The 10,966-nt window shown below is 37.6% G+C and overlaps 1 protein-coding gene across 1 annotated transcript in view; it reads right to left on the reverse strand.

Moving 5' to 3' along the window:
• Positions 1-10,966, reverse strand: part of LOC145258992 (glycine receptor subunit alphaZ1-like) — a 441,610-nt gene that overhangs the window by 393,575 nt on the left and 37,069 nt on the right. The window lies entirely within an intron of this gene.

Here is a 10,966-nt window from a genome sequence, read left to right on the forward strand (position 1 = left end):
AAGAAGCGATACAGCCTGGTGTACAAACATTATCTCCGAGAATCGAACCTCATCGAAGATTGAGATTTGAATCAATTTAATTGCGGAATATTAGTCAAATACAATCGTATTGTCGAATGGACTCAACATTTAATCTGATTGAGATTTGAATTAATTAAATTGCGGATTATCATTCAAATACAATTGTATTGTCGATTGAACTCACATATATTCTTATTTGGAACTAAGATTCGAGGAAGAGATAGACTTTCGCCATCTCAACTTTTTTCTTGGATATTGTGTTTGCGAACTTATGATCCGTGTTTACCCTACGAACAAAACAGCTAAGTTTGGCCTATCTCATGCCAATATCTTTTCTTATCCACAAACTTTTATACATATTGTACTGTAATTGCATGTCGCATACATCTGGCAAACATCCCCAAAAATACGTCTATCTCACTCATTCTTTTTATCGGAGCTTTTTCTTCTTCCTTTTTGTATATAAAAGTCTTCCTTGAATTTTAAACTTTGATTGAGTGTTTGTTTCGTCATTCATTGCTCTGTTGTTTCATTCCCCTTAATGATATGTTTCGCTGGTTGATCCGACATCCGACGATTAACCGAAGATAATTATGAGATATTGGATATAAAATAAAATTAATTTTTGTGTCTCGATCTGATTGCCAATCAATTCGGTCATCCATTAACCAGGTCGTGACAATATATATATATATATATATATATATATATATATATATATATATATATATATGCATTAATTCTTTAACAATTAGTTCTCACATTCTGAACTTTACACAAGAAAAGTAGAAAAGTATTCACTAATAATTAAAATTGTGATATATGTTTTTATGTATGCTTGGAATATGAACAATCGCCATTTTCTTTATTGTGCCCCATTTTATGTTTGATATATTTGCTTTATAACAGTTTCTAATAGAGTTGTAATTACCTTACAGTATCATTCTATTTTTTCCTCTGGGTTTGATGTCATCACATTTGTCATGATAATAGGATTTTAACGTTGAACTTGGTGCGAATTCACTTTGCTGTTGATGAGAGCTGATATAGTCTCAGAAATGATTGCATGCAAAATTGTTATTTATGTTAAATTCTTGGAGTATATGCAAATGATTATTTCATAAATTTATTTACCTCGTATCTATAAAACATATCTAAATACTGAAAATAGATACATAAAATATAATAATAATAATAAAATGTACAATTCTGTTTGTCAATTCAAATTCAATGAAAATCCTCTAAAAATGAATGCAAAAATAACCAGACAGGCGACTGGCGGATTTTGTTACTTGGCTGAAAAGAGGAACTCTTTTTTATTCTTTTTTGGCAAAGACAGGCAGAATATGCGCGTATGTTTGTACTAGAAAGGACTGCTACCGACCCACCCCCTCCTTGCTCTCTACTGACCAACGACCTGGCATTTAACTCAAGACAGGAGCCCAGAGAGGGTTAGGGATTAGCACACTCATGTCAGAAAACTCCTTTAAAGAAACCAACGAAATGTGAGCTTACGTCTTTTTAAAAATAAAAAAAAAATAAAAAAGTTAAATGTTACTTCGAATTTATTTCAGAAAGCAGTCTTTGTTTCAATATAAACTTATAATTCTGTTTGTCAATTCAAATTTAATGAAAATCCTCTAAAAATGAATGCAAAAATAACCAGACGGGCAACAGGCGATTATCTAGTTAAATGTTAGTTCGGATTTATAACAGAAACCAGTCTTTTTACCGATATTGACGTAGAAATTTGCCCCGTCTTTGAAATAGGGAATTAAATACTACCACAGCGGCGGGGAAAATTGCCACCCTCCTCTTTTCCCATACAATATTTCCAGCAGCTAAGCTGTATGGTGTAAGGTAGACCTATCTTCAAACGCCCTCTTTCAAAGCATGACTTTCGACTTTTACTAAGTAGAATACTTAGTTTGTTTGTTTTTTTTTGGGGGGGGGGTCATGTCCCATATGTATGTGTGATAGTGCACGATACCTCTTGTATACATGGGAGCTTTACACTATCCCTGCGTCAGAACCACATGTAAAACAAGTCTGGGCTCGGTGTTGCCACAAACACCAAAATATGAAAAATGTCAATTACAAATAATCCAAACCATGGGACCCAGAAGAAATATCTGGGTGTCATGACCGGCAGGTGCTCCTTCAGTAGCCAGCATGGGGGACCCAGTCATAATCCTGCGAATGTTGGCCAAATTTCTAGTTTCAGAAACTCAAATAACATGGATGCTGAACAAGTAAGTATAACCTCTAATTTCAGGGAACAAAATGATACTGAACAAACACAGCACAGCCATGATAACCATCAAAATGAAAAAAAAAACGAAGAAAGAAATCGACAACAAAAGAGAATAGACTCGTAATGGAATGCTATTATAGAAGTCATCCTAAATATAGATATGGAGGTTATCGGAAATGAATAAAAGAACTATGGGACCTATCCAGTGACTACCATACAACAGAACAAAGAATTGCGGACCAAGCAAGACTGATACTCAAGAAAGGTTGGCTCTCTAAACTAGAACTAACAGAAATTCAGTGAAAAATAAATGATGAAACTGAACAAGAAGCATCCCCCAACGGAACTGCACGTAGAGCAACCCAACAAGTTGAAGCCTCACAAGTAAAAACACCAAAGGCCCAGGACCAACAAAGAACGAAGTCTACAAACGTGGAAACCTAAAACAATGAAACATAACTAAAAGAGAATGAAACAAATGAAATAAATAAAATAATACAGCTGATGAACGAAGAAAAAACAAAGCTCCCATCGTTAAGGAACCAAGAGCAGAAGAAATTAAAAACAGAAACAGGGAAGGTTAATAAGCTCCTCCCACATATCCCAACAAATACAATCACAGACTTAAACAACCTCATTTACGCAGACGCCAAAATGGTAAGTATGATTCTCAAATCACAAAAACAACCGGGGACAAGCGGACACACAAAACCTGGATGGGAAATAAGATTAGAAACCCAAATACACAAACATAAAAAAGAAACCAAAATGATCAACAGGAAGAAAGCAATGTGGAGAAAACGGAATATTGGAAATGTAACTGACAGGGAGAGGCTAAACAAGAAACATAAAGAACTAGACCAAAAAATAAAAGCAAAAGAAGCGAGATTGAGGCGATATAGATATAAATCTGAACAATGCAAACAAAACAGAACATTTGAAACTAATGAAAGCCAATTCTACCAAAATGTGAACGGAGGAAAAACAAAAACAGAACAACCAAATACGACAGAAACAAAACTCTACTGGAGTAAAATATGGGAAGAGCGATGAGATCACAATAGAAATGCCAAATGGCTGAAAGACATGAAAGAAGAGTTACAACAAATAGAAGAAGGAACAGTGAATGAAATCAACAAGGAAACCCTAAAGAAAATCATAGGAAAAATGGCAAACTGGAAAGGACTAGGGCACAATGGGATACATGCATACTGGTTCAAAAAATTCACAACCTTATACGAAAGGCTAGCCCAAAACCTGAGAAGGTATATACAGGAAGCAAGCGTACCAGACTGGATGACAAAAGGTAGAACCATACTGCTACAGAAGGACACGGAGAAAGGAACCGTCCCTAGCAACTATAGGCCAATCACATGCTTACCAACTATGTGAAAGGTACTGATAGTACAACTGAGGGAACAAATCTAACACTCCCTGAATAACCGTGCACTCATCCCCGAGAAGCAGAAAGGATGCCAAACAGGAAAATGAGGAACACATGACTTGTTATATATAGATCAAAAGATCCTAAAGGACGTAAAAAGGAGAAAGAATTTAGCCATGGCATGGATCAACTACAAAAAAGCATACGACAGGATCCTCCAAGCATGGATAATAGAATGCCTAAAAATGTATAAAATACCAAGTGGGATCACCAACGTAATAGAAAATGCAATGAAAACATGGAGACTGGAATTCACAGCTGATGGACAACACATAACAGAAATTAACATACAAAGGGGCATCTTTCAAGGAGACTCACTATCACCACTACTGTTCATCATAGCCATGATGCCCTTGAACAGTATTCTGAGAAAGTGCCAAGCCAGATACAAGTTCTCCAATACAGAGGAAAAAATGAACCACCTGATGTACATGGACAATCTGAAACTTTTTGTAAGGACCGAAATATATAATTGTATATACGTGCGTGTGTGTGCGTATGTGCATGTGGGTGTGTGTATGTGAGGAAAAAAACATCTTCGAACACCTTCAATTTGTTATTTAATATACACAAATGCTAACTCATCATTTAGAAAATGCAACAGATTATCGAAAGTGGTGAAGAGTACTGGTAATCGAGGTGGGGGGGGTGCTTGTTGTTATCCAGACTCCAGGGAATACCACAGGTTGTTGTTAGTGAGCAATCTCTGATGATGGCCTGTGTGAAAACTCTTAGTAAGTACAAATCTATATAAATAAAACAGTAGATGTATGTGTATTTGTTAAAGCGATAAACTATCAAACTATTAGTCACATAACACTGAAATTAACAGAAAATAGTAGTCTTACACCGAGGATGGTTTATAATGAGTAAAATCTTTGTTTGGATGGATGAATAACACACACAGAAATAAGTTGGCAAGTTGAAATGCAAAATATTCATTTCAACTTGTGGACATATTTTATTAGCGTAACGCATGCGCAAATTCAATTATAGATAGAATTGGTTTAATTTAAATCTTTCTTATCTATCTGTTGCGCTAACTCAAGCGGTAGGGAACACGACTGGAGCAGTAAATGTTTGGGATTCGATTCTAGCTTGGCACCAAAGCCATTTTTTTTCCAAAAACATTTGAATCAGAACTATATATGTATTGAATACTCAACAGAGAATTGGCTCTGTAATAATAACCACGAAATCTTCATGTATTAAAATAAAATTTAACGTATTTTACGACCAGCAAGGTCAGGCACTCCCTTGCTAACAACAACAACAATAATAATAACAACAATAATAATAATAATAATAACAACGACAACAACAATAATAATAATAATAATAATAATAATAGAGAGCTAACCTTTCTTGAGTATCAGTCTTGCTTGATCCGCAAGACTGATACTCAAGAAAGGTTGGTTCTCTAAACTAGAACTAACAGAAATTCAGCGAAAAATAAATTATGAAACTGAACAAGAAGCATCCCCCAACGAAACCGCACGTAGAGAAACCCAACAAGTTGAAGCCTTGCAAGTAAAAACACCAAAGGCCGAGGACCAACAAGGAACGAAGTCTGCAAACGTGGAAACCGAGAACAATGAAACAGAACTAACAGAGAATGAAGCAAATAAAATGAATAAAATAATACAGCTGATGAACGAGGAAAAAACAAATCTCCCATCGTTAAGGAACCAAGAGCAGAAGAAATTAAAAACAGAAACAGAGAAGGTTAACAAGCTCTTCCCACACATCCCAACAAATATAATCACAGACTTAAACAACCTCATTTACACAGGCGCCAAAATGGTAAGTATGAATCTCAAATCACAAAAACAACCGGGGACAAGCGGACACACAAAACCTGGATGGGAAATAAGATTAGAAACCCAAATACACAAACATAAAAAAGAAACCAAAATGATCAACAGGAAGAAAGCAATGTGGAGAAAACGGAATATTGGAAATGTAGCTGGCAGGGAGAGGCTAAACAAGAAACATGAAGAACTGGGCCAAAAAAATAAAAGCAAAAGAAGCGAGATTGAGACGATATAGATATAAATCTGAACAATGCAAACAAAACAGAACATTTGAAACTAATGAAAGCCAATTCTACCAAAATGTGAACGGAGGAAAAACAAAAACAGAACAACCAAATACGACAGAAACAAAATTCTACTGGAGTAATATATGGGAAGAGCGACGAGATCACAATAGAAATGCCGAATGGCTGAAAGACATGAAAGAAGAGTTACAACAAATAGAAGAAGGAACAACGAATGAAATCAGCAAGGAAACCCTAAAGAAAATCATAGGAAAAAATTGAAAACTGGAGAGCACCAGGGCACGACGGGATACATGCATACTGGTTCAAAAAATTCACAACCTTACACGAAAGGCTAGCCCAAAACCTGAGAAGATGTATACAGGAAGCAAGCGTACCAGACTGGATGACAAAAGGTAAAACTACACTGCTACAGAAGGGCACGGAGAAAGGAACCGTCCCTAGCAACTATAGGCCAATCACGTACCTACCCACCATATGGAAGATACTGACAGCACAACTGAGGGAACAAATCTACCACTACCTGAATAACCGTGGACTCATCCCCGAGGAGCAGAAAGGATGCCAAAAAGGAAAAAGAGGAACACATGACCTGCTATATATAGATCAAAAGATCCTAAAGGAGGTAAAAAGGAGAAGAAAGAATTTAGTCATCGCATGGATCGACTACAAAAAAGCGTACGACAGGATCCCCCAAGCATGAATACCTAAAAATGTATAAAATACCAAGCGGGATCACCAATGTAATAGAAAATGCAATGAAAACATGGAGACTGGAATTGGCAGCTGATGGACAACACATAACATAAATTAACATACAAAGAGGCATCTTCCAAGGAGACTCACTATCACCACTACTGTTCATCATAGCCATGATGCCCTTGAACAGTATTCTAAGAAAGTGTCAAACCGGATACAAGTTCTCCAATACAGGGGAAAAAATGAACCACCTGATGTACATGGACGATCTGAAACTTTTTGCAAGGACCGAAAAGGAGAAACACTAATTAATACTACCAGGATTTTCAGCCAAGATATCCAAATGGAATTTGGAATGGAAAAGTGCGCACAACTAGTTATAAGAAAAGGAAAACTGGAAACGACAGAAGGCATGGAACTACGCAACCAAACAGAAATGAGGGCACTAGGGGAACAAGACGACTATAAATACTTGGGAATTCTGGAAGCGGACACCATCAGAGCAACAGAAATGAAAGAGAAAATTGGAAAGGAATACCTCAGACGAAGAAAACTCCTAGAAACAAAATTATATAGTAGAAACCTAATAAAAGGTATAAATACATGGGCAGTATCACTAGTAAGATACTCTGGACCGTTTATAGGGTGGACAAAAGAAGAACTGAGACAACTCGACCAGAAAACCAGGAAACTCAGGACCATGCATAATGCACTACATCCAAAGGACGATATTGACAGACTCTATGTGAAAACGAAAGATGGCAGGAGAAAACTGATCTGTATAGAAGACTGTGAAGGACACGAAAAAAGAACTAGAAAAATACATAATGCAAAACACTGAAACGATAATTATGGCAGCAAGAGACACTGAAAAAAAAACAATAAAACAGAAAACAGAGACAAACGACAAATGGGATGAGAAACAACTCCACAGAAGATTCATAAGAATGACAAAAGATGAGAATAACGAAAAGACCTGGACATGGATGCAAAAAGGAAATATAAATCGAGAAACTGAATCTCTAACTGCAGTACAAGACAACTCGATAAGAACCAACCATATCAAATCAAGGATCGATAAAACACAAGAAAACAGCAAATGCAGACTATGTGGACAAAGAGACGAAATGATAAACCATATAGTAAGTGAATGCAGCAAACTGGCCCAAAAGGAATACAGGCATAACCAAGTGGGGAGGGTGGTGCACTGGGAATTGTGCAAATTTTGAGCGTACAGACAAATGGTACAAGCATAAACCTGCAACAGCACTCGAAAACGAGAACAACAAAATCCTATGGGACATGGACATACAGACGGACAAACCCATCCAAGCAAGAAGACCAGATGTCATAATAATTAACAAGAAAGAAAAATCCTGTCAAATTGCTGACTTTGCAGTCCCAGCTGACCACATGGTGAGTATGAAAGAAAAGGAGAAATGAAGCAAATACACAGAGCTAGCCAGAGAGTTAAAAGGGATTTGGATGATGAAGAAAATCAAAATAGTACCGATTATAGTAGGAGCATTCGGAACAATTCCGAAAAACTTTAAAAAAGAATGTTAGAAATTAGAATCAGAGGAATAACTGCAAAAGTACAACGGCTAACGATAATGAAAACGACGGAAATATTAAAGAAAATCCTTAAATGCGGAGAATAATACAAGAAGACAATATAACGAATAAGCATTACAGGGAATGAAGAACACCGAAGCTGCATATCTACAAGGGTCAAGAAGGACTGAAAGACTGAGGAGAGAGTGCTAGCGAGACCTGGGCTGGATAAGCGCAAAGAGAACTGAGACCTTGGGGAGGCTGAGTGCCACTCAAATTCCAGTATAAACCAATGGCTACTGCCAGCGAGAAATCAATGGTAAGCGGCTGTTGCGATGATGCAAATTCATTTGCAAATGCTATCGAATGAGGTGGAGAGAGTTGGACGTCTGGAGAGACTTGTTGTCACTCAGCTTCCAGAGAACACCACAGGTTTCCAATCAGATCGTTTGTTGACGTGTGTGAAAGCTTCATGTGAGCCAATAATATATGTTTGTTGTTCCTTTGTTATTTATTTTTTCTAAAATCCGATTGCTGCATCGGAAAGGCCAGTTAAAAATACATAATATACTTTGTTATTTTCTTTAATTTAATCCCTTTTTTAGAATTTATTAGACAAAATTTAACTTTTATTTTACCGTGCCAATAAATATGATCATCACTGTATATATATATATATATATGTATAAGAAATGTAAAAATACCAGCAGTGGTTGACGTTATGTTTTGAGAAAAATAGAAAAACCAAATGAAATTATTAAAATAATCAACGTTTCATCCTTATTTCATAGGACATCTTCAGGATATTAAGTAAAAATGCAAGAAAGAAAAAGTCATGTATACTTGGTATCACATGGCAGGATAGAGTGAGTAATACTGATGTTCTGCAGAGAGCGGGCATCCCATCCATTTACTCCCTACTGCGTGAGCGACGTCTTCGCTGGCTGGGCCATGTGCGCAGGATGGATGATGGGCGCATCCCTAAAGACCTTCTCTATGGCGAGCTTGCCTCAGGCTCAAGAAAGAGGGGGCAACCCCACCTTCGCTACATCGATGTCTGCAAGCGTGACATGAAGGCTCTCTCGGTGGACAGGAATACATGGGAAGCCTCTGCAGCTGACAGAACTGCCTGGAGGAAAATGATACGCCAGGGGATTATCATCAACAAGAGGACCCTCCATGTTGAAAATGCTGCAAAGAGAGCTAGGAGAAGAGCGAGTGTACAGGCGGAACAGCCGGACGAAGCGGCAAATTGCATAACAACCTTCGTATGTCAAGGCTGTGGCAGACTATGCAAATCAAGAATTGGTCTCTACAGTCACACAAAAGGATGCAAACAGGCAACATCTTAATACGGCACTGATCCATAGTCGTTTCGACTGACGGATGCCACACACATATATATATATACACACACACACACATGAGCAAAAAATATGGGCCAAACAAATTTTATTGCACTAAAAGCTGTATTGAATAAAGAACAATTGAACAAGTAAACTTAAACAAGACTAATAACACAGAACAAGACATTTACTTTAATAAATGCTTAGGATGGAATCGCATTCCCTTTTGATTTCTTTAAAAGATCAATCCTTTTAGACATGCTCTCAACCAAAGTGGAACACTGTGTAGAGGAGATGCTATTCCATTCGCTTTGCACAGCTTCCCACAGTTTGTCATTTTTCGAAAAGGGTTTTCCATCCAATGCACGAGATATTATGGATCAAATACTCTCGATTGGGTTTAAAATCAAGGTTTTGACCTAGCCAAAATATCACATTAATTGAGTTATCAGAAAAACATTTTTTGTGACTTTAGCAGTGTGTGCAGGGGATTATTGTGTTGAAAAATAATGTTATTCCCAGCTTCTGGATAACGTTTTTTTTTTTTACATGGGGGATCACCACTTATCAAGGCCCGGAAGCCACTTGGGGATAAAGGTTATTGTGTGTACAATAATCAATGGGATAATATCGTAGTAATAGTTGGTATTGGAGATTTGATAAAGTGTCTTACTTAAGGTGGCGAGTAATTAGGAATTTGTTTATGTTGGACTTGAAGACATCCAAGTTGTAGTCAGGTGGGAAACAGGTAAACGGAAGAGAATTCCACAGGCATGCATTTCTCAGAAAGAAGCTTTGTTCATGGAATCTACATTTTGATTTAGGCACAGATAAAGAGTGGGGGAAATTACTGACAGTGGTTTTAGCTAGACGGGTGTTTATCATGAAGTATTGGCGAGGGGGGACCAGAGATTGGAGCTCGGACGAGCACTTGTCATGGAAATAACGATAAAACAAAGACAGGCTCACAACGTCTCTTCTGTAGGAGAGAGGTTGCAGGGAAGAGAAAAGGGCATCCCCCACTAAGCCACAAAGTCTATTTTGTACTTTATCAAGGCAGGATAGGCTGTTTTTTGAAGCTCCAGCCCAGATGTGGCAGCAGTACGCCATCTTTGGATGTACTTGGCTTTTATATAGATAGAGAATTGCATCAGTAGTGAGATATCTTCTGGAACGGTAAAAGGATCCCACTATTTTCCCAGCGGCCCGGGCAACAGACTTGATATACGTGTTCCATTTCAGATCAGGAGTAAAGGTCAAACCCTGGAGCTTGTCAAAACATGAAGCCTCTCCAAGACGAGAGCCATCCATTTCAATTGATGCTAGATGAGGAACAGAGCGTTGATGATGTAAAGATAGAAGCTGGTTTTAAATGCATTAAAAGTAACCAGCCATCTCTTTTCTCACTGTACCACGCACTCAAGATCAGAGGAGAGAGAATCAGAGAGAACTTTGTCATTTACGGCCTTTGATGTGTTGCCATAGATGGTCATGTCATCAGCATAGATGTCAATGAATGATTTAAGTATGTGTTTTGGGAGATCATTGATTTAGATCAGAAAGAGAGTTGGGCCCAGGACGGACCCCTG

Source organism: Euprymna scolopes, chromosome 3, assembly GCF_053919585.1.
Source record: "Euprymna scolopes isolate OS-2025 chromosome 3, ASM5391958v1, whole genome shotgun sequence".
NCBI classification, from domain to species: Eukaryota; Metazoa; Mollusca; class Cephalopoda; order Sepiida; family Sepiolidae; genus Euprymna; species Euprymna scolopes.